General features: G+C 42.1%; 1 pseudogene; it reads left to right on the forward strand.

Annotated features, from left to right (window-relative positions):
• The first annotated feature begins 18,537 nt into the window (after positions 1-18,537).
• LOC114890320 lies at positions 18,538-18,722 on the forward strand (annotated as a pseudogene).
• Positions 18,723-25,898: the final 7,176 nt, after the last annotated feature.

Genomic DNA, 25,898 nt, shown 5'->3' on the forward strand with positions numbered 1-25,898 from the left:
GAGGGGTTGAGCCCAGACTCTGCAGGCTAAAATGTTCCCGAGATGAACGCAGCCCAGTATGCTTGCTAATAACCCATTTTAGAAGTTTATGTGGAGGGTGGGTGTGGAATAAAACAGCTCATTAGAGGGATAACTGATGATTTGGACGGGTCTCAGAGGCAATCGCTTTGAGCCATTATTTATCCTATTTTCCACCTCTCTCATCTCACCCTAATTTCTCAGATACTCTGCTAAGTGGTTAAGAAATCCATGTGTTTTTCCATCTCTTGTCCAATCTATTTTCTTTTGCTGTCAGAGTCTCTATTTCCACTTTGATTTTTTCCCCCAGATTTGAATGCAGCAAACCTTGTAATTGAACTTTTTTTTTTTTTTAATACAAAGATTTAGAGCAGAATAGAGCTGAATGGATGCAGTGCAGAGGGTCGATTTTAACTCAGCAGACCATTCTTTTTATGTACTGGGAAAGACATGACATTCATTAAAGGATAATTTTCAGAAAAAGGCAAAATCATGACTCTCATAGAGCTATAAAATGAGCACATGTTAAAGATTTTGTTTGACTCATTAATTGTGAGAACCAGGCAGACGTTATAACTAGATTAAAGAAGAGTCAAGCAAGCACAGATTTATACCCCCAAATTTACACAGAGTAAAGGAATGTTGAAATAAATGTGCAAATGGAGGCAAAACTGTCATTTTCTTGGAGTAGAGGAAGGGTTGTCCCTTCCCTGCACTGAATTCATTCGCATGTTTATAAAAAGAATTGGTTTGCATTGCTATCAGTTATCTACAATTTTCAGATTAAAATAGCTCCCGTGGAATCAGAATCGGACAACCAGAAGCATGTGCTTTAGACAAGGCATAGTTTTCACTGAAGCATAAATTTTTTCTTACACATTTAGACAGATCCTTCCAGCTCAGGGAATTTATTTACTCACTGGCTTCTTCCATGGATGACTTCGGCTACTTCAGAAAAAGCAGATTACAATTAACATCTTAAATCTGTAACAATCTAGGTTGAATTAGTAATAATTTAGCTTCAACAGTATACAAAAACTCAGCTCCTAACAAGCTCCATCGCCTTTTGTTGTTATTGTCTCAAATTACATTTTTTTACATTGTGCTAAGAAGGAAACTTGGGTCGAACTGCAATTTGCTTTGCAGTTGCCCCACACATAATCCATATCTAAACTTGACCCTATCTAATTTTCATGGAAGGACATTAAATTGTATCTCATGTTGAATTAAACAGCCAATAACTGAATTTGGCAGTTCCAGAAAGAGTCAGGGACCTGAGATCCAGTTCTAGCTTTCTGGCTAAAGAGGTGTGTCATCTCTGAGCCTTGGTTTTCTTACCTGCAAGATGAGAGAGGGCAGACTAGATGTTCTCAAAGGTTCCTTTTTGTCCTTAGTTTCTGTGACTCTACTTCTCATGTCAGTGGGCTGTTTGCTGTTTTACATTATTTTGATGATTAACTTGTATGTCAACTTGGTGAGGCCATGGTGTGTAGATATTTGATCCAATGTTATACTGGATGTTTCTGTGGTTTTGGATGAGATTAATGTTTGATGGACTTTCAGTAAAGCAAATTACTTTCCATAATGGTGTGGGCTTCATCCAATCAGTTGAAGAACTTAACAGAACAAAGACTAACTTCCCCTAAAGAAAAAGGAATTCTGCCAGCAGACTGCCTTTGGACTTGAACTGCAACTCTTCCCTGAGTCTCCAGCCTGCCAGCCTAACCCATCAGATTTTGGACTCACCAAGCCTCCATAATTGTGTGAGCCAGTTCCATAAAATAAATCTCTCTATCCCTCTCTCTCTCTATCATCTATCTATCTATCCATCTATCTATAACATATAGAGAGAGAACCAACAGGATGTGGAATGAATACACAGACGTACATACACACATGCACGTGCACATATATCCCGTTGGTTCTTTCTCTATATTTTCCTCTGGAGAGCCCTAACACAATTACTATGATGAAAGAGAGAGAGAACTGTTGAAAATGGATAGCTCTAGACCCCTCTGAAATCTGATAAAACCAATGTCTTCTGCCCATCCTCAGGACAGAAGAACAAAGTTTTCCATACAACATCTACCTATTTAAAGGAATGTCCAGTTCTTTCATAAAATCCAGAACATTTATTGAGTAGAAAGATGAAAAGAGCATGTTTGAAAGTGAGAGTCCAGTTCTCTGATGATGACCGTTTCATATTCTGACCATAAAGTGGAGTGGGCAGCTGTCACAGAAGTGACCTGGAGGGTCAGGAGCCTATAACTCCCTTTCCAAATTCCCAGTAAAGTCTGGCTTTCTGCCTAGAGACTAGAAATGTGGGGTTATTAGCCTTGATTTTTCACTACCATGTCCACACGAGACAGGATGAGAACCACCAAGTTTGAAAACTCATGAATTTATTAAGGTCAAGGGTAAACAGATGGGATGAGGCTGAAGAAGTTGGCTAGGAACCAAGTTCCTTTGACTTTTAAGCACAAAACACGCCAAAATGATATCAGGCTCTGTTCACACATTAGTGTAATACAATATCCTCACATCCTTTCCTATCTTTCTAGTTGTCTCTTTATGTTTTTTTTTTAAATAAATAAGAAAATTGAAGGGACAGTAGAGTCAAGTGACTTGCCCAAGGCCACAAAGGTAGTAAGGAGTGGAGACAGCTCTGACGCAGCTTCTCTGTCTGCAAGCATCTTCTCTTTCCATTGCATCCACAGCACCTCTCCTGTGGCCCATCCTTTCCCTGCCACCCCTCCTATTGAGCGGCCATGTACAAATGCATCATGCAGAATGCCAAAGGTGAGAAGATAATACTGCAGTGAAAAAGCAGGAAAAGAAATACCACTTCTCAATGTAGCAATAATTGGCAAGGGAAGCAATGTTGCTGTGAAAACATGGTGCCCACAGTGGTTTATTGGTGGGAATGTAGGAATCATCAGACACACACACACACACACACACACACACACACACACATGCACACGCACGCACACAAACACACACACACACACACACACACAACAGGTAGAGTCTAGACTGTGGAACCAACAGAATCATCTCCGTGCTTCTGACTGAGGAAAGCTCCCAAAAGATTCCTCTATGTGGTTTGCCTACATATGCCTCCTGTAGAAATGACTTAAAATTTCACATTATGGATAAGCTTGATGGTGAATATGTAGGCTTTTAGTCATTCAGTAGAATTTATTAAGCATCTATTAAGGTCAAGACTCTGACCCCAAAGAAGCTGGATAGAAATGCCAACGTAACCTAATTCCTGGGTTCTGCCCTCCAGGAGCTTTTTACCCAGACTTACCAAGGAAGATTAAAATTAGTGCTGGAGGGACTTCCCTGGTGCCACAGTGGTTGGGAATCCACCTTCCAATGCAGGGGACACGGGTTCGATCCCTGGTCTGGGACGATCCCACATGACCTGGAGCAAGTAAGCCCGTGCGCCACAACTACTGAGCCTGCGCTCTAGAGCCCACGAGCCACAACTACTGAGCCCATGAGCCACAACTACTGAGCCCGCAAGCCACAACTACTGAGCCCGTGTGCCTAGAGCGCGTGCTCCGCAACAAGAGAAGCCACTGCAGTGAGAAGCCCACGCACCGCAGCAAAGAGTAGCTCCCGCTCACCGCAACTAGAGGAAGCCCGTGTGCAGCAACTAAGACCCAACGCAGCCAAAAATAAATAAAAATAAATATTAAAAAAAAAAATTAGTGCTGGAGAGATGTACAAACAGTCTGCCTTACTAGCTCCAAGACAGAAGTGTTTGATTTCAACTGGGGAATTGAGAGAGGCTTTATAAAGTAGATGAAATCTGAGCTGGACCTTAAAGGCTGAGAGCAACTTCAGTTGGCAGAAAATGGAGGGAATTGCATTTCCAGCTAAGGAAACAGACATGGAAGTGTGAGAGTGTGGTGTCTACGGGACGAGAAACCAGAGCACAGGCAAAAGAAGGGATGTGGAGGGACACGAAGCTGGCTTTCCTATGGGTTTTGAATGCTAGGATAAGGAATGTGTGGTGTATTTCATTTCGGTTCCCAGCTCTCCACTCTTCCTTCCTGCAAGAGAAGTACACATCTCCATTCACTGCCATGGGATCTTCAGTGCATCCAGTAGGAGGGATATACATTTCTGCACCATTAACATTGGGCTTGGTCATGTGACTTGCTTGGCCTTGACATGTAGACCACATATGCCATGTTTCAGTAGAAGCCTTAAGAGCCATTCTTTGTTTCCAACAGCTCTCTTGCTTTTTTCTCTCTGCACCAGAATGGCTTATCCCATACAGGACCTGCTTCTTCAGCTGAGTTCTAGAATGACAATGACCCATGGAGCAGAACCACAGTTGACCCCGCAATGACCCATGAGTAACATGTAACGTAAGTAAGAAATAAACCGTTGCTTTGCTGTTGTAACTGAAATTTTGGGGTCATGTTTTGCCACAGCAAAACTAACCAACAATTTTTTTTTTTTACTTTATTCTGAAAGCAATGGGTTTTGGAAAAGACAAAAATTTTCCTTTCTCCCCTGCCCGGCATCCCCTGAATTTCAGGGGTGAAAAAAAACATGTTTTAATTCCTGACTCTATTCAGATTCAACTGCTTTTTCCATACCAGAGACATGGGGGTGGGGGAGGATAGAATAACAATTAGCTTAATACTCTTTGTAGCCACTGGATCAGAGTCACATGGAATCTAAGTAAATCTGATAAATTGCACTGTGAGCATCCAACACTTTGCAGCTGGTGGCAGCAAAAACATCACTTCCTTCCAAATTGTTAAGGATAGCGCCAATTTGCCAGATAGGAATAAAGATTTCAAATTTAAACTTGAAGCTTTACTTTCCAATGATGGAATATTCCATTCAGCCACAGCAAAGAAATAAATGGACCGACGTTTCACGCTGAGATGACCACCAGAGAAATGGCTTGGTAATGCTGGCCAAAACACTGAAAGTGTGTGCTGCACCAATGTAAAAGAGGTTTAACTTTCAGTAGGTTATTAAGAAGGATTTGAGAATATATTTGTTGGTACATCTATTTCTTATCTATCATTTAATTGAATACCAACAAGGGTCATCTTTCATCATGTAGTGGGGGAAGGAGCATGATAGGTGGAGAGGGGAGGAGCTTGAATGACACTAATAATAGTGATGAGGATAAAGAAATGAGAAAGAGAATGGACTCTGGATTCAGTTAAACCTCAATTGCAAGAATGGCTTGCAACTTACTAGTTATAGGTTCTGGGGAAAACTACTTTTAAAAATACCTGAAACAGGGACTTCCCTGGTGGCGCAGTGGTTAAGACTCCATGCTCCCAGTGCAGGGGACCTGGGTTCGATCCCTGTTCAGGAAACTAGATCCCACATGCATGCCGCAACTAAGAGTTCACATACTACAACTAAGAAGCCTGCCTGCCGCAACTAAGACCCTGCACAACCAAATAAATAAATTAAATATTAAATATAAAATAAAATAAAATACCTGAAACAAAATTTCCTCATTTATAAAATGGATATAATAATAGCTCTCTGCTGCAGTGATCATGAGAATGATGTGAGATAATGAATGTAAAGTACTTGGCATATGTAGTAGATGCTCAATAAATGTTGTTGACGTTTTCTTTCTTCAACTTTTAGTTTTTACCTGCTTCTCACCTGAATGCTTTTTCCTAACCCTATCAAAATTCTACCCATCCCTCAGTGTCTGGATTTACCGTTTCATCAGGGCATTCACTGACTTCAGTGTGTGATACTCTACCTCCTCTGAAACAGCTGTAAAAACCATGGATGTTCATTTTTTGAATTCATTCATTCATTTATTCAACAAATATTACTGGAGTACCTACTCTGTACCAGGCACTGTCGTAGGTGCTGGAAATACAGCTGTGAACAAAGTCTTGCTCTCACTGAGCTTACTTACATTATAGTAGGAGGAGTGGGATAATTAATAAACAAATAAAAAAATACTTGGTAAGTCAAATAATGATAAGTGCTATGAAGAAAAATAAAATAGGACAAGAAGAAAAAGGAATACCAGAGTGGGAAGGATACTATTTATCAGATGGTCAAGAAAGGCCTCTCTGAGACGATACTGGAGTAGAGGGAGTGAGCCATGAGGAACCGGCAGGATGACATTTCAGGGTAAAGGGTCTAGCCAATACAAAGGCCCTGAGGCAGGAGAAAGCTTGGCATGTTCTAGGAAGGACACTAGTGTGGCTGAGCAGAGTAAGCCAGGGAGAGTGGGTGGGAGAAGAGGTCAGGAAGGTAGGCTCTTGTGGGTGATGGGAAGTACTTCGATTTTTAGTCTGGGTGAGTTGGGAACCCGTGAGAGTGTTTTTGAGCAGAGAAGCTGCATTCTTTTACTTATATTTTTAAAAGGCTCACTCCATATGCTGTGTTGAAAATAGCTTTCAGAGGAATAAGGAGAGAAGGAAAGAAAGTTAAAGGGGCTTTTTGCAGTAAGAGGTGAGAGACAATGGTGGCTTAGACAAGATGACAACAGTGGAGGTGGTGAAAAGTGGAGTCTGGATATATTTTGAAGAAGGGATAAAAAGATTTTCTGGTAGATTGAGTATGTGATGGGAGAGAAAGAAAGGAGTCAGGAATGACCCCAAGTTCTTTGGTCTGCACAACTGGGAGGATGGGGAAGATGGGGGGGAGTAGATTCTGGGTAGAGGGAGATCCATGTTCATTCTGGCATCAGCTGAGTTTGTTATCTATTCAGTACCCAAGTAGAGACCCATTGGGCAGATGGATATGTGAGTCTAGAGTTAGAGGGAGACATCTAAGCTTGAAATGCAAATTAGGGAGTCAAAATCATATAAACAAACTTTAAAGCTATGAGACTGGAATTCACTGAAAGAGTGTTCAGGGTTTGGGAAAAATGAGAAGGAGCAAGGAAAGGAGACAGAGAAGGAGCAACCAGGGCCAGAACTGACAGTGATGCCCTGGAAGCCAAGAGATGGGAGTATTGAAGTATTGAACCACTGTAAAATGCTGCCAATAAGATGAATAAGGTGAAGACCGAGAATAAGCCATTGCATGTGGGAAGGGCGAGGTCGCTGAAAATCTTGATAAGAACAGTGCTGGAAGCAATTTTGAGAATGAAAGCCTGACTGAAGTGTATTTAGGAAAGACTACTGAGAAAGTGGAATGGGAAGCACTGGGTCTAGAAGGCTCATCCAAGGAGATTTGCTGTAAAGGAGACCAGTAGCTGGAGGGGGAAGTGGGGTCAATGCAGATTTTGTGTGGTTTTTGTAAAATGAGTGGTAATTCAGCATGTTTTGTATGCTACTGGGAATGATCCAATAGAAAAAGAAATATTGTTGATCAGGAAAGAGAAGAGAAAATTACTGGAAATGCTTGTGCACAGATAAGAAGGGATTTGATCAAGTACACAGTGGAGGGTTTGGCTTTAGATAGGAACTCAACTAGATCATGCTAAGCAACAAGAGGAAAAGCAGGGCATTTATGTACAGATACAGTTAGTTGAAGAAGTGGGAGTTGGCAGAATAGGGAAGTTCTCTTCTGAGAACTTCTATTTTTTTCCCCCCAGTGAAATAGAAAGAGATAAAAGAATGGAGGAGATGCTGGAGGTCCGAAGAAGGAAGAGAACACGTAAAATAGTGATCTAAGGAAGTAGAGAATTGAATGGACGGTGACAATGTAGAAAATTGCCAGCAGCTCTACAGACCCACTGAGGTTGGGAGTCATGAATATAAAATGAGACTTGTCACTGGGTTGTGGAGGTTCTCTCCAGCCACAATCAGCCACTGGTTACAGGTGAAGAGTAGGAGGGGAGTTGACTTCAAGCTTGGTTTTACCAGGCAGATGCCAAGAAGGAAAAGCGACTTTAAGGGAATGGGAATAAGGACAATGAATACAAGTGAGCAGTTGTTAATGGTGGGCCATGGAATGTTAGCGGAGTAGGAGAGGGGAAAGTACAGACCTTAGAGGGAGGAGAGACAGTGACAGGGATGGACTCAACCTGGTGAGACTGAAGAATCGCTGGAGTTGGAGTGTTACAGAAGGTGGCCTGAGAAGATGGTCAGCAGGTCTGAAAGTAGGATGCACGGAATGGCCAGGTCTAGGGTATGAGTATGGGGTACATGACTGAGGTGAGACAGAGGGCAATCACTTATCAGTAATACGTGGGTCTAACGTCCCCAGAAAGCCCTTCGTGGAGAGGAGGCATGTCTCGTAGATCTTTGCCTTTCTCCCCGAGCATCCAGCACAGCGCTATGAGTTTAGCAGGGGCTTCATTTATGTTTATAAATAAGTGTTGAATGAAAGTTCAGTCATTAAGGAATACAGAAATATCAGAGCAACAAGATTCAGATTTTCTACTATAAACTATGACTTTCTGCATTTCCCCCCGCCCTGCCCAAATTATTGCCAAGCCATTGAGATCAACTAAAGGGGACCCCTGGCCTTAGAGGTATCAAAGTAATGGTTTCAATTATTCAAAGCCAACCATAGAATTCCACGGCAGGAGGTCACTTGTAATTTGTGAAAGCATAAATTTGGACTTAATGGTTTGGAGCTTTAGCTGGTGAGTGAGACTAGACAGCTACTTAACGTCTACATCTCAATGTGGTCATGTTACTTTATAGCTATTATCAGATCTGTAGACATTCTCTGAAGGGAAGAAAATAAATTATTTGTAAAAACTGCCTAAAATCGAAAGCAATATTTTCATTGGGAAATTCATAGAGACATTTGCATACAAACCTCAAAGATGTGAAAACAACCAAATTTCACATCCATTTTATTTAAATGGACTCACTGCTTTAATTTGTATCTTGGCATGTTGCTATATACTCAGGCCAAAAAAGTACCAGGCACTGGGGAAATAATCTTCAGCCAAAACTAGCATTGGTACAAACTCAGGGAAGCAAGAGAAAAAACCTTTTGCAGTCATGGGCTGGGAGAATGAAAATAAACTACCATTTTTTAAAAAAAATTCACCTTATCAGATAAAATGTACTGCTTTACCCAGCAGTGGAGGGATATGTGGGAGGCTGAGGTCTAGAGTAATCAATCAAATCTGATCACTCAGCAGCTTTGGTAAGAAAGAGAATGGGGGCTTAATTTAACGTTTTGGGAAGAGTCTGCTTCCTCTCCACCCGCCCTACCCAGAAAGACAAGGTCTTCAGAGGCATAACAGTAACCCCACCCTCATCCACATGTAATCCGCACCCCCTTGTGGTTCTCTGCAATCCACAAATCTCACTGAATGAACTCCCACAACTGCCCTAGGCAATAAGTAGTAATGTCTCATTTTGAGGATGTGAGTCGGAGGCTCAGAGGGTCCAGATCATCTGCTGAAGGACATTTAACTTATACCTGACAGAGCAGTGATTCAAACCACATCTTCTCCACCCAGGTCAAGCCTTTTCCACACCCCAACCAGCCCTATATTGGTGAGAGTCCAAGCTGAGGGGCACTTTGTCAGCTCACATGGGACGTTTGTCCTGGCTCACTCATGGTACGTTTCAATCAGGATTACCATTTGGGAGGAAAGAACATCTCAAAAGCAGGTTTTCGGCCTTGCCTTTAAGAGGACCATGTCTTCCTTCACTATGTCCCCCGTTTCTTCCCCTTTTCAGTCCCACTGCCCTCCATTACCTCATAACAAGTTATTATATCCAAGCTGAACATTCTGCCACTTGTGCCTTTTCCCTTGCAAACCAGTTTTCTCGTTGATGTCGATTACTTTTGCTAAGATGCCGGCTTCATTACTGATTTTAAAGTGTTCACTGGCTGTTGTTCTCAGGACCAGGGACAGACTCCCTGGTTTGGCATTCAAGGCCTTCATAATTTGGCCCCAAACTATTTTGTCATCTGTGTTCCACTCCTCTGCCTCTTGTCACTCCAGAGTATGCATTTTCCTAAACCTGAACCTTTATGTCCTGTGTTCACTCTGAATGCAGTGTCCTCATCCCTCCTCTTTCACCTGTACGTTCTACTTCCATCCTTTCAAAGCTGAGGTCCATCTTTTCCTCCTCACGGCCTTTGCCAAGACATTCCAGCACAGGGCAGTTCTCTCAAGGTTAGTGTCTTCTTTGCCCCTCCAGATCCACTTTCCACACTCTCCACCCTGTTCCCTGCCCCAGGAAATGAGTGCCATGGACTGGCTCCCTTACTCTCCAAATACTGAACTCTCTCTGTGGTTTTCCTCCACCCAACACTCACCTTTGTAAATAGGCTTTTTAAAAAATTAAAGTCTCCTCAAATTCCCAGTTTGAATCTGACATCTGCTTCCTGTCAGGACCCTGCCTGATTTCATTCCCTTCGTCTATATACTCACAGGCTTTATTTATTGCTTTAAGCCTTCATATACCATATCAAAGGCTGCCTTGAATTAAGAGCTGTTTTCCTCTGTGAGGGTCTATTCCCAACCTTACTAAAGTTTCCTGAAGGCAAGAAATGTGTATTATACTCCTACATATGCTTGACTATCCCTCTTACCACCTGCTTTTCCAGTCAAACTTAGCACACATTTGATTGTTATGTGTCCCTGCGTAAAGGACACCTAAATAAGTTAGGAAAAGCAGACCTTTTTAAAGCCTAAGCAAACACATACTTGAATATATCTAATTATAAAGAAATAGGTGATTGAAACGAGTTAATAATGATATATTGCTCCTTCCTTCTCTAGGAAATTGGTTCCACTTTATTCCTGCTCAGAATTAAGTAAATCATTACAGTAACTCAGAGACATTTCCATTGGCCTCAGTTTACCTACTTCCTGGCCAATGGGGGCAGCTGCAAAAGATGGTACCAACTTTAAGATCTGACAAGCTTTCCGCCCCTTAGAAATGGCTTCTGAAAGGTCTGGCAACAATTTTCCAGAAATCAAGGAAGCAACCAAAATTGTTGTAAAAGGTAAATTTACCTCTCATGACTTTTGTGAAGACTAAAGTAATAAATATAAAATACCTAGCTCAGTGCCTGGAACATGGTATTATTCAATGGGGTATCTCCCTTCCCCCTTATATTCAGCTGCATATATATTATATATATAATTATATTAAAATGTAGAGTTTTATATACAGAGTGTACATAGGTTTAATTATAAATGTGTTGCATACATTAAATGTAGCATCAACATAATACAGATTGTGCTTTTGGAAACTTAAACTGAGAACAAAATTTATATGCTTTTAACTATAGTAAATATGCCACACATTAAGAGAAATTACCATTTCCCAAAATTCATAAGCCAGAGAATCACTGCCTAAGACAATTTGCTGAAAATTAAATGTGATCCATACAGTGCCTTTGTGGCTATTGTGAAATGCAAATATGGAAATATTTTGATTATTTTAATTGCCCTAGGCATTATAATTGGCTATAAACTCAATCTCTATAGATTTTTTAAAGATGCTTTAGAAAGAAAAACCACTGAATCCATTGACAAGAGAAGAGTTATAAAGGCCAGCTAAAATGTATCTTTATTTCCTTGTAAAAATCTCATAAATAATGGGAAATTGAGGAATGTATTACATTGAATCCCAGCTCTAGGCTGGATTGGAGTGAGTTGGGCTTTTGCAGATAGCCTCCATCTCTGCTTCTTTCTCTTCCTGCTTTTCTTATTCCTCTGGTACTTTGTTTCTTGGGCTGTGCTTCTTTTTCTTTTTTGAAAAAAATTTTGAAGTACAATCGATTTAGAAAATTACATTAGTTTCAGGTGTACGACATACTGATTCAAAATTTTTATAGATTACACTCCATTTAAAGTTATTATAAGGACTTCCATGGTGGTCCAGTGGTAAAGAATCCACCTTCCAACGCAGGCAACGCGGGTTCGATCCCTGGTCAGGAAACTAAGATCCCACATGCCGCGGGGCAGCTAAGCCCGCGCGCCTCAACCAGAGAGCCTGCGTGCTGCAAAACTACAGAGCCCTCGCTCTCTGGAGGCTGCACGCCACAAATTGAGAGAGAAAAACCCGCAAGCCACAATAAGAGAGAAGCCCGGGCACTGCAACTAGAGAGAAGCGCACACGCCACAACGAAGAGCCTGTGCCACAGTGAAAGATCCCACATACCTCAATGAAGACCCCGCATGCCACAACTAAAGACCCAACGCAGTCAAAAAAAAAATTTTATTATAAAATATTGCCTATGTTCCCTGTGCTGTACAATATATCCTTGTAGCTTATATATTTTATACAGAGTAGTTTGTACTTTTTAATCCCCTACTCCTACCTTCCCTCTCCCCACTTCCCTCTCCCCACTCGTGACCACTAGTTTGTTCTCTATATCTGTGAGTCTGTTTCTGTTTTGTTATATTCATTCATTTGTTTTATTTTTTAGATTCCACATGTAAGTGATAACATACAATATTTGTCTTTCTCTGTCTGATTTATTTCACTAAGCATAATGCCCTCTGGGTCCATCCATGTTATTTCAAATGGCAAAATTTCATTCTTTTTTATGGCTGAGTAATATTCCATTTGATATATATATATATGATATATATACATATATATACGATATATATACATATATATGATATATATATATACATATATATATATATATTAAGCAGAAATGGGGTATTTTGGAACCTCAAGTAAACTTTTCCTCTCATTCTCCATATTTTACTTTCATAAACCTTTTTTCTTTTTTCCTCATTGGTCAGTTTATTCACTCAACAGATTCTCTTTTGAGTTCCTACATTCACTTTACTCAGGGGAAAAGTTCATTCTTGTTCAATTTCCTTATAAAGAAGAGAATTATTTAAAATCTGACTCCACATGTCCTCTCTGGAGTGCAGTTTTGACTCTTTACTGCATCGTCTCACTCCTCAAGACATTTCTCCTTAGGGAGGTTCAATAAATGTTCAGCTGCCTCCCACAAAGGAAGTCTGAGGCAAGATTCAGACCCACCATCCACCCAGAGGCATGTGTTGTTCCCTCAGTCTCCTCGCATAGCAGTCTGAGAGATTTACCAGTTCTAAATGATTGATTTGCCCTTCCACTGGTGTCCCATCATCATTAAAATCAGCAGCAGAAAAGAAATAAGAAGAGAGGAAGGGGGTGGAGAAAAGAAAAAAGAAACAAAGGGAAGGGAAGGGGTGGGGAGGGAAGGAAACAAAATAGCCATTTCACCCCACTGGTCTGAGGCAAATAATTCAGTAGGTCATGAAGAGCATTCTAATCCAGGGTCTAGTTGTGTGTGTGCGAGAGTGTGTGTGTGTGTGTGTATGCACATGGAAGCATGTGCATGTTTGTGCACAGCACATGTGCAGTTTTTGCTACTGCTTCAGAAGTTTTATTAAAATTTATCACATTTGATCTATGGCCAGGGTGCTATTTACATGCTGTACAATTAATTTACTAAATAAGCCAAGATGAACGGGCCCCAAAACAGAAAATGAGGTGCCTTTCTTTCTCGGCTCTGATTTAACATTCCTTGATTGAGTTACTGGTTGGTCTGTTTCAATTTAGACCTATTTCTTCTCTCTAACAAAGGTCAGTTCTAGACCAAGGAGACCATATATTTTCAACTTCTATGCAAATCAAATGTCTTGGTGACTATACTAGTACAGACGATAATTATCAGAATGAATAAACGAATAAGGTCCAGAAGCATCTTGTATAATAACACACACACTCTCTCTCTCCCTCTGTCTCTTTCTCCCCATTTGTTTTTCAACCTTAGGGTCAGCCAGAGACTCTCCAAAGCTTTGCAGGGACAGATATATCACTGCTGGGTCTTAGTATTGATGAGTCTCGGCATCTGTTTCTCTTGTTCTGAGTTTTCATGGACACTTAGGCAAGAAATTCTGCTTGAAGAATTTAGCTCTGCATTCTTGGTCATGTTACTATAATGTTCACCAGAGTTACTTGTTATGTGAGTGTTTAGCAGTGAGTTATCACTGACATTGCAGTTACTGGTGTGAATGCTTATTTTACACCCGTAAGTTATGACCCTATGAGGGGCAAGAACCTTGTCTTTCTGTTCATCTTTCCATGCACTTAGTAGATGCTCAATAAATGTTTGTTGCAGAATCCATGAGTAGTTGTTATCTCTAAATGAATGCTCTTTACGAGTGGATAAGAATTTTCAGGTATTGACAAATGGTATTCCCTTTAGTAGAGCAAGTTCCAAATTGCTGAGCAGTTTGGAATTTGTTTAATGGTGTCGGCTTGGGCACAGCATCATTATTTCCAGAGTGAATACCATTTTTAAGTGCTTTCTACCTGCCAAGAACCGTGTTCGACAGGTAATTTTTTCTAATCTATTCAGTAACCCTGGATATAAATTTTATTATTTTCATTTTAAAGATGAAGAAGCTTAGAGAGGTCATGTGACCTGCCCAAGATTACATAGGTAGTGAGTAGTATGGGGATTCTTATCCTAGTAGGTTTGCATTTATCCCCTACACCTTCTTACATCTCACAACCAAACTCTAAGGAAAAAATAAGAATGCTGAAGTTTTGGGGGGTATGTTGTTTATGCAGTGGGTAGCTTTTCTGAAAGCAAAACTCTTTTACCTTTATATAAAATGTACTAAATAGGTATGCATGTATCACCTCATTTAATCTTCACCCAAGCCTTAAAAGATATTATCTTTGTTTTTTATCGTCTGGAGAATTTATAATTTTCTTAGATCAGAAAGATTAGAAAACCTGCTCCAGGACACCTGGACAGAAGTAGCACAGCCAGAACTAATCACAAGATTTTTGTGGTTTCCACCACATGACTCAACATCCCAAAGATAGCAAGGAATCCTAAAAGACTGAACAGGGAAGCAGTCAGAAGCCGGGCTCTAGTCTAACACTGTGGAAACAGAATCGAAAGTCAAATATGTGCTAAAATATAATTCTTCGAGCATGTACAATTAAAGAACATAGATAGCAACCACGTTTCAGTGGTTATTGGGCATGGTTTCCATAGCAATATGATTTATTTCCAGTAGAATCTGTCAACCTAAAATAGTAGGTTTTCCCTCATTAAGAGAAACAAATAAAAAGTTCATTGATATTTGTTTTTCCATTATGCAAAGATTATAATGTTTGGTTATGGCAAAGAGACAATAATTCTCTCCACAGAACCAACAGGAAATAAAGTCACCGTTGTTTTTCTTGAGCAAAATGGATTCTTGTTGGTCTTGGGGAGCTGCAGCAAACAAAGGACACCAAGCGCCTGACATGCCATGCCAAGGCTGGAGGTTGATGCAGTGCGTGCAAGTCTCCTAGAATACACGCAAGTTCACACTGGCTTTCCTTAAATGGAAAAACAATTTAAAGAGAAAGAAGGATTTTCTCCAGGAAGGAGCACTTAGCCTTGAACAGAGCAGGGAGGCCCAGAACTAGAAGAAAGCTAACATTTATTGTGTTCCTTCCTCAGCAGATACCACTCTAAGCACCTCCTACGAATTATCTCAGTTACCCTTCTCAACAACCTCATGGGGTAGGTACTATTACTACCCCTGAGTTACAGGTGTGAAAACCGATGCACAAGCCATTCAGTGTCTTGACAAGGGCACGCAGTTGGGAATGGCAGTGTAGGATTTGAGTTCTGGAAGTCTGGCCCCAGAACCCGCACTTTCAACCACTCTTCTATGTAGGCCAGGAAGTGAAGAAGAGAACGATTCTTGCCCAATATCCCACAATGACATAAGTGACCGAACTTAAGATCTTAGACAGCAGGTTCACTGGCATTTCCATCCTGCTGGGCTGGCTCTTCATGCACAGGCTAGAGTATTAGGAGAAGGAAGAGATTCATTGGAAGCAGAGTGGTGACAGTGCTAAAGGCCCCTGTTTTTCCTCATGCTTTTTCATAAGCACACCCATCCTTCTAATTTCAAACAGTTTTTCTCCAAAACTCCCTCAACAGCTCAAACCCTGCTAAAGCTACTGTAAGCGTGTGCCCCAGTTTTGGTGGAGCTACAATGTGACGATCTGATAATTATCGAGCCTCAGATTTGAAATTCCTTTGCCATATGGCGATTGTTGTATTTAGAGGAAAGGGGTTTGGTCTCCATTCCTCTCAGGGAGTGATGATGTTGTCAAAGAGCTGCATTCCACACACCAGCTACCTTTGCTGCTCTTGTAGATAAAAATAACTTGCTTCTAAAACGGACATTGGCAGGTACTCGATGAGACCAAAAACCGAAAAAGTGTGTCTATGAGCTTGACTATGAAGATAACCACGGAGGAGGCAGATTTGCATAGTGATTAATCATGTCACTTCTGCAAATGGGTCAGATCTCAGCTCTAACAACTACTAAGTCAGTAATCTTGAGCAAGTTATGTAACTCCCCTAAGCCTCAGTTTCCTCATCTATTAAATGGGACTAATAATACCACCCTCAGAGGTTGTCAAAATTATGCAAGATAATCAATATAAAACAGTTCTAACAGCATGTGGCCCAGTCTAAGCCTCACCTGCTGCTCCCCTTGCCCTTTGCACTCCAACAATACTGCTTTGTTCCACCAAATGCCTTGTTCTCTAAGCCTTCCACTCTGCCTGGAAGGCTCTTCCCCGATTTGTCCTCTTGAAAAATTCCTCTTCATTCTTCAAGTTTAACTCAAGTGCTTCAGTCTCACATATCTTACATAACTCTTCCATCCCTCCACCATTTCTAGTAACCCACCATTATAATACTTACTAAACTGTGATGGTTTTCCAACATGTCTTTCTCTTCATTCTACTTCTTGGGTGTACATTAATCCTTGGTGCCCAGGGCAGAGCCTGGCACATCACGGGCATTTAATAAGCAGTTGTTGGATAGATGAACAGGCAAATGCTGAGTTTCAGTGTAAAGTCCAGGCTTATGTTCAATCAAATACGAAAATCTTCTGGAGGTATTAACAATCTAATATCATCAATTGGGAAGGCTCTAACCATAAAATCTAAAGTGTATTCTCATTTTGGTTTTAATCAAAATCCAAAGCTTTAGAAATTACAGTCCAAACATAATAAGACCTGGAAGAGATTATAGATCATTTTTATGACAGAAGGAGAATCACAAGACCAGTGGAAGGAGGCTGAGATCATGACCCAACGTGTACTAGAGAAATTCCAAAGGATTCAAATTCATGTCCCAAACAGCAAGTTATCATTGATTTTTTTACCACCTAGTAAGTATTCTGAATAATAATGCACTAAGAGACATGAGTATATAAAAGCACATCAAGAATAACTAACTAGGAATTATCCTGCACACTAAACTCAAGGTCTATGGAAATAGTTATATTCCTTTCATTGTTCCAAAGGGATAGCCAGTTCCTGGACCGTTTCACTATAATGGAAATAGAGCCAGGAGCTAAGTCTGGAAACAGCCCATTCACACAGTTCGAAGCTTCTCTGGTCTAGACTGCTCTAGCAGGCAGGATACCAGAAGATTGATAAGGGCAGAATATTTCCACATTTTCTAAATGAGAACTGAGGGGATAAGCACTTTAAAAAAAAAACCCTGTCGGACTTCCCTGTTGGCACAGTGGTTAAGAATCCGCCTGCCAATGCAGGGGACACGGGTTCGAGCCCTGGTCCAGGAAGATCCCACATGCTGCGGAGCAGCTAAGCCTGTGCGCCACAGCTACTGAAGCCCGCGTGCCTAGAGCCCGTGCTCCGCAACAAAAGAAGCCACCACAATGAGAAGCTCACGCAACACAACGAAGAATAGCCCCTGCTCGCCACAACTAGAGAAAGCCCACGCGCAGCAACAAAGACCCAACACAGCCAAAAATTAAAAAAAAAAAACAAAAAACAACCCTGTAAAGACTCACTGCAGAATGCCACCCTTCATGTAGCCTGATGACCAGCCAGTGTAAGGCATCAGCTCACAACCAATGGAGACAGGAGAAGTCAGTGGTATCAGGATAAAGGCCAGGTACCCCAGAGGCTTCTGGGGAAAGGCTCCACAGAGAAGAGGGACAGGCAAAGCTTACTCTGAGACAGGTCCCACAAGAATTTTTCACCTGTGGGTGGATTACTCAGGATGTCTCAGGCTTGAAGGGGACTCTGAGGTTCCATAATTACTTTTATAGACTGCGTTTTCTTTTGTAGACACCATCTGCAGTGTCATGGTTGGAAAGGGGGTGTGTGTGTGCTCGTGTGTGCACGTAAGAACACTACCATATATTCCTCAAGATACAGGACAATCTGATACTTTTAAAAACATCTGTGCTTCCCTGGTGGCGCAGTGGTTGAGAGTCCGCCTGCCGATGCAGGGGACGCGGGTTCGTGCCCCGGTCTGGGAAGATCCCACGTGCCGCGGAGCAGCTGGGCCTGTGAGCCACGGCCGCTGGGCCTGCGCGTCCGGAGCCTGTGCTCTGCAATGGGAGAGGCCACAACAGTGAGAGGCCCGCGTACCGCAAAACAAAACAAAACAACAACAACAAAAAAAAAACATCTATACTGGGAAGGCAGAAATGTGTGTCCAGACTGAGACCTGAAGAATGCAGTGTACAGGGCTTCTTCTGGCCAGATTGAGGGTTAGCTGTGCATGTTGAAGTATACAGGTTACAGAATGCATGCCTTTTGCAAGACTGAAATCATGACAGGTCCAGAAACTGAGGCACAATTCCATTTCACTGATATTAAAAAATACTTCAACTCTTATACTCTCACAGGTAGATTGAATTGTGTACTGGCCACATGTGGAGGCGTTGCTCTGATGGTCTTACACTTCAAGATAAGGTCTAAAACACTCCAGCTGTGAAAGCAAATTATGGAGTCTAAATTCTCTGTACCTCATTTGTTAATTTCCCCTGCCTGGAAAAGCTACAGTCAACTCAATGTGACACTCAATTTGCACAAAAAAGAATCCAGTTTACATTTCTCATCACTTTCCCACTTGGTTGTTTAGGTTTTCAGAGGACAGTGGTCATTCTCTTCCATGTGGTGGGCACTCGATGCAAGTCATAATGCTTCTCCTATCTGCTCCCTCACTGATTCTCCCCCAGAGTGGAGTGACTGCTCTTCCCAGAGGTTTTGGGAGAGGAATCAGGCAACGAGAACTCAGTCCTTTCCTCTCTCCTTCCTCTGGAGAGTCAGCTGCTCCTAGAGAGCAAGTGTTCTGATTCTCCGTGCTCTAAGTTTTCCAGTAGGAGAGCTCCATATGCTGCTGGCTGTCCAGGTGAGCTTGTGACTAGGTGGATAAGTCTGCCTGAATCTGGAGTGAAGTACCGGAAGCTCATTCTTGCTGCACTTAAACCATATTCACCATCCAGCCTTTATCAGCAAAAGAGTGACACATTGGACTCCATCTGCCTGACGGTTCTGCATATCCCAATTGCTTCCAAACTGGGTCAGGGAAAAGGAATGTACTTACTGGCTCCCTAAAACCCCAATAGGTTTGAAGACACAGCTGACATTACCCACTGTTTTACCACCTTGTCTTTGCCACAGCAGAACAGATGGCAGTCTACTGGACAGCCTCTGTTCCTCCAGGGAGACGCCCAGTAATCAACTGGATCTCCAAGATAAAAGCCCTCTGCAGGGAAATCTGCAGTGTTTGCTGATTTCCACAGGTGCAAATACCCACACCATGGCAGCTTTTAAGCTACCCTCGGGATATCATTGAACAGAGCTGGGTGGAGATGTACACAATCTGCTCTCAACAGCCAGTAAGGAGCTAACTCAGCCAACTTGCTGCACCTCTCTAGAGCCAGGAAGAACATCCTTCCAGAGAGGCAGATGGCCATGGCACATGGCTAGATGCACACCTCTCAGCTGGAATTCCTGTTTGGTGATTGTTTGCTGCCCTGAGAACTGGCTCAACTGTAGGAAAAGACCAACGCTCTGTGCCACATTCAGTGGCAAGTCTACAGTCAGTTCAATATAAAAAGGAAACAAGATGAGAACAAGGTCACCTTGCAGGTGGCCACACCAAGAGCTAGCCCAGCTTGGATTAGACAGACTGTCTCCTAAGTTCCTGCAGTTACACATTCCCTGGTCTTTTTCTGCCATTTGGTAATCACTTCCCCATCACGTGGGAAAGGTCATTTTTCTGTCCCTAGCCCTGATTTTCTAAGCAGCAGAAATACTAGAGTTTGAATTCTGTTGAGTGATTATAGGCTGGTTGCTTACATCATCCTGATTCTTACTTTTCCGTATTTGAAAAAAATAGAGATTGTGATATTTTCCTAGAAGGTTATCAGGAATATTATAAATGATGTTTCTAAAACAGCTAGCATGGTGTGTGGCCTGTAGTCAGCATACAATAAATGATAGACATGTGGTCACTCCTTTGTTGGTGGCAGGGATGCAGCCCAAGGAGATGGAGTGGGGAGCGGAGCTCAGCCGGTGCAGTTCCTTTTGATTCCCTTCCCATTTCCTCACTTTGTGATGTTTACGTCAGTTTTATCCACTTTGCCGTACTGCACACTTGTCCTCCTTCCAACTCCACCTTCTTCTGGCCTCCCTCTCAGAAGTCATTACTCTTAAGGAGCAACAGGAAATATAAACAGAAGTGGGGAGGCAGGGGAAAAACGTCCTTATCATGCCTATATTAGTAGTAGTTTTCATGTTTTAAAATACGCATTTTAAGTGCATGCATAATATTCCATTTAAGTAGACACACCATATTTTGTCATAATTTCCTTAACTAGATCCTCAATCAGGTTGTTTTCAACATTTCACTCTTACAAAAAATACTTCATTGAACATCTATGGGCAAAAATGCTTACCTACATTCAGATCATATCTTTAACAGGTTATATCTGCTAAATGTTACAATGTTTTTAAATATAGCAAGCAGGAAATGCATGCCTGAAGAAACACCTTTGAAGCCATTCTGAGCCCTACCTGAGGAAAGCTGCAGTTTTCTTCACAGTCAACCCTCAGGGATCATCTAGAGTCACTCTCCCCTCCCCCAATACTTCTCCCATTATTTTTGTATATAACTTCCAAAAACAATCCAGTAGATCCAGAACCAAAAGTTACCTCAGTGTCTTTGTAAATCTGTTTCTTCGGTTAGGTTCTCCAAGAAACACCATGAAACAAAGATCCAAGGGCAAGTAGTTTATATGCAAGTGAAGGGGTGGAAAGGTGAGATAAGAAAGCCAATAAAGAATGCCGATTGAGCCAATTACCACTGTGAGTAACTGGAACTTGGGCCCCGGAGACAACCATTTGGAAGCAATGTAAACATGCCTCTGAGATATCCCACCCTAGGCACGGGGGATCCAGGGTATTTATTCACCAACTCTTGTTAGTCCCTAACTGAAAGCCCCTGCTGGAAGGCGTTAATACCCTGGCACTTCCTGTGGCACAGGTAAGCAACATGGCTTTTGCAGGCAGGGAGAGCCCTCAGCAAAGGAATAGAAGTGTTGGCAGTTGGAAGTCCGCTGCCACGCACTGACATTGTGGGGTGAGGGCGTATGGGTGAGATGCCAACAGCGTGTGCTAGACTCTACCCCTTGGGAACACTGCAGCTGTATTCCTGGAATGCGGCTGTTGCTTTAAGTTGCGATGTGCATAAAAGAGGACATTCATGGTCTAAAATCCATGTTTTCCATCCTATTATATACCTAGTGAATATTGGATAAGCTATGTAAACAGACCATACACAGCAGGAGAAAGTAGGTAGGGCTTCACATCTAGGAAGATGAGAATCATTAGTTCAACAAGCATTTATAGAAGGTCTTTTAGTCTGCCAGTCTCGATGAGAAGCACTAAAATACAAAGGTGCATTCGACATAATCCCTGCCTCTAAGGAGCTTACTCTGGTGTACGAGCAGAAGGTGGGATCGGAGGGCAGAGGAGACCTGTGGGCTGCTATCCAGTCAGATAACCTGGGAGGAAGCAACACCCGAGAAGAAATTCCTAAACTTGGTATGTCTAGGCAGACAGGACCTCAGAGAGCCTCACAGAGTTCCCTAGCCCCAGAAGTGGAGAATGGTTCCATGCAATCCCCAGAGAGCCTGCAGGATGAGTATCATGTGCCCAAGAGGGGCATGAAAGCAGCAGAGAAAATTGTTAAGCATGAAAGGTGTTTGTTATGAGATGAGGGATGCTGGACATGACCTGAGGGCAGGGTGCCTGGCTTTACTGTGTCCCCGTGCCAGCAGGTGACAACTAAGAACCAGATGCCTCCCCTCCCACCCCAAAGTCCTCCCAGAGCTTGGGGGGTACCAAAGAAGTCAGGAGACAGGGAACCTGGATTGACTAGGAATTCTATGTCTGGCAGAATGGTATCTGGTCCTACAAATTGTATTGAGTTTCAGACAAATGAAGCAGGGACATCTCTCCTGTACTCAAATTTGTGGATCAAAAGCTGTACCCATTGCTCAATGATCCCCCTAATATCGTGTTGTTCTCTTCGACAAGTCTCCCAGAGCAGTGCGGTAAGGAGGGCATAGTTCTTGGAGTCAGACAGACTTTGGTTCAAGGTCTAACTCTCCTGATTCCAGTCCCTGGATGTGTGCTTACGGGCAAATTAACAGCGTTTATACCCCTTTGAGAGTCAGTTGTCTCACCTGCAAAATGGTGGTTTCTGTGAGGATTAGTAAGACAAGATACAAGATCATCTACTGGGGAGGCTTAGCAGAGTAGCCTTACAGAGAGGAACGGTGTGATGCTGTCATCCCTGGCTTCTCGGGCTGCAAGGTGATGTCACCACGGCTCATGGACAGAGGGGAAGAAACTGATGGATGGGCCAGAATGGCTCCTCCCAAGCTTGTGACATTGTGAAAACCTCCTAGACTTCATGGAGACGGTCCAGATGCTCGAGCTGGGAGGGGAGTTTGGAAAGAGCTCTGCTAGAGGAAACAGATGGCACCAAAAATCTTCTTAGAGGAGCCACTGCGTCATGCTCTCCTTTGATTCTGCAGATGCAATTATGCCAGCTCCCAAGGATGAGGGAATTTGCCATAGATCAGCAAGCTTTTCCAAAGAATAAAATGTCTACATATATATGTAAATGTTTTATCCTTTGGATTCTTTGTGTATATATCACCAGTTTTAAGGGGATGAGTGAGTACTACAAATTCTGATTTTTCATTATGAGAAATACTAAATAGAATGTATTATTTTTGTATACGTGCTCATGTGCCTAGAGACTTAGGGTTTTACATAACGTGCCATTTTTTTTCCTTTTCAGATACATCCAGATGTTTTTAGTCTATGCAAAGTAATGCATAGTAATGATGGATATGTACTGCATTTTTCAATTGATTTGCAAGATGTAGTTATATAAAAGAGTTTTAAGAACATAATTCTTTCAAAATTTGTTCATTTTTTTTAACCACACCTGGAAAATTATTTTTCTATTATTTTGCTCTTTGGAGTTAAAATACTCAAACACCAGAAACATTGTTAATCTGGGACAAATCAAGTCTCAGAAATTTTGGAAGCAATCACCTTCCGCAACGTCTGGTATACAGTCAGTGCGCAACAAAAGTCATCTTCCTCCCTCTCCCCTCGCTGCCACGGGTCGTCTGGGAAAGAACCCTACCTCCTTACCGTTCTTGTATATTAGCCTTCCCATTTCCTTTCCTAGTCTGCCTCCAAAACATGAAATACCTTCGATATTTGATACTGACTATTGCAGTTATTACTGCTGTAAGTTTCTGCTTACACGGCCCCAGGTGCTGGGAATGCAGAGAAGACTCGATCCCTGCCCCAAGAAGCTGACCGTCTAGAGAGGGCGAAAAGCACACAAACCTTGGACAGACTATCAGTCTGACACTCACCTGTCTAGATTTAATGCCACAGTTTCCTGATACATTATACAATGATCTTCTCACCTGACTGGCTCCCCATACGCTTTCTTCTTCCTCAGGCCACCTGATTCCATGAATGGGATCAGCCTTTATAAATGAGGCCTGTCTTACACAAGTCCTGCAGAAGACAAACAGCTCCAGGGTTAGGTTTACTAGATTCCTGGAACAGGCTTTCTAAATGAAGGAGAATCTTCCCTTGACTTGAACAGGGAGATATTTTTTAAAAGCAGTGACTCTAAATTGGAAAAAAAAAGAAAAAGAAAGCAGTGACTCCATATGTAGCAAAGATACCTGCCTAATCAAAATTTAGATTAAAACATTATTTTCCTCACCCTCTTTCATTTTCACCCATCGAAGCTTTCATTTAACAAACATGTACAGAGTGCGTGTCTTGGACCAGGCACTGTATAGGCACTGGGTTAAGATGAGCTTAATATGGTACCTGCCCTCTCAGAGGTCATGGCCAAGTGGGGAAGAAAGGCAAGCCGCAGACAAGTAGAGGGGAGTGCGGTGAGGGCTATGGCAGAGTCAGGCACAGGGAAGTTCTAGAATTCAGAGGAGAAGCACCTCAATCAGTTTGGAAAAATTTGCTCACTCACCGTCTGCCCCTGGCCAATTAATCTCCATTACTGTAAGAGCAGTACACAGAGATCCTGGCACAGAGAATAAGAAGTTCTTTTTCCTGATTCTAGTTTGGCTCCTGAGTGAGGTGCAAGTGGTGTGTCTTAATAGTTGCATTCTTCCTGCTAAAGCTGTAAAACCTGGTTGAGATACTGATTTCAATCTGGGAGTCTCCTGGACCCTGTATTCTGTGTCCCTGAGGACATCTCAGGAAGTGGCAGCAGCGGGACTGCCAATGGCATCGTCAAATCTCCCCCCAATGGAGTCTGGATTTGAAACTTTGTCCACATTAAATGGAAGCTCATCCCCTTGGGTTTCCAGACTTGGCCCATTGGTATCCTCCTAACTGTTGGTACTCATCGCTACCTCCTTGTGGGTCACCACCTCCAAGCTGGATTCGATCAAGTAGAAAGCCTTCGTTTCCTCTAATTCTCCCTTTCAGAGGTGTATCCACTGAGTCTGTTTATTCTCATAATGGGATGATGAGCTGAGGGCCTGAAGAGATGCTCTCAGCTGATTCCAACTCAGAGAACTAAGAGATGTGGCATGTTCACTCTTTTGGGTTCCACCATTGCCCTGTCCAAAGGAGGAAGCCGACTCTTGTGGTGCTGGAGACAGAAATAGGCTTGGGAGAAAAGATCCAGGAGACGTCCTGTAACCTGTGGCAGAATGGGAATGTGAGAGGAGAGAGGGACCAGCAGCTGAGATCAGGCCCGGTGGGGCAGATGTAGAAGCCAGAAGGAAGCAGCCAGGCAGAACTCAGCACTCAGAGGAACTACAGAGGACGGTGAGATTTAAAGTGCTTTAAAAAAAAAACAAAACAAAAAACTCATAAAGTTCTTAAAATAAAATTTAAAAATAAATAGAAATCAAGCTCAAAGTATTTCATGCTTTGAAACTGACAGCTGTTTATAATTTTTTTGGTAAGGGGGAAAACTGATTTACAAATCATGGGAGTTGCTGGAAGCATCACCTCAGGCTCTAAGGCGGAGTTGTTTATGAATTTAGGGGAGGAGTGAGATTTTCTCAGAAAACAATTTTTTTTTTTCTGATTGAAAAATGTTTTTACACGGCTGTGTGACTATAGTGTGACCGCAGTGTTACTTTTTCTGGTTTTGCTCCGTGGAAGGAAAAGAGAGGCACGCCTCCAAGGAGGAGAAGAGGAGTGATGCTGTGTTTTGAGCATTCTACTCACAGTTCTTTGTCAGTTTAATGAATGGCAGCTCGACCCAGACAGACAGCAAATATGGATTGCTCTAAGAACAATCATGTTACTCCATTGCAGAGCTAGGCTTCAAATAAGCTGAGAAACTTCAATGGCAAATCAAATAGGGGATAGAAAAATGCCAGGGTTTTGTCTACAGAAAGATATAGGAAATTTTAGCAACCATAATCAATGAGGCTTACTAATAAGAAGCTACAAATATACATAGGTGTTTATTTTTTAAAATCTTGCTCTGTAAGAATAGCATGTTTAAATATACTGTTCTTTAATGTACTTATATATATTTTTTAATAATATTATATTTTATAAGATTATGGCTGGATAGAAAAAGCGGGGTTTCTTCCT

The sequence above is a fragment of the Monodon monoceros genome, unplaced genomic scaffold (genome assembly GCF_005190385.1).
Source record: "Monodon monoceros isolate NGI ecotype Baffin Bay Population unplaced genomic scaffold, NGI_Narwhal_1 Super_Scaffold_11, whole genome shotgun sequence".
Taxonomy (NCBI): domain Eukaryota; kingdom Metazoa; phylum Chordata; class Mammalia; order Artiodactyla; family Monodontidae; genus Monodon; species Monodon monoceros.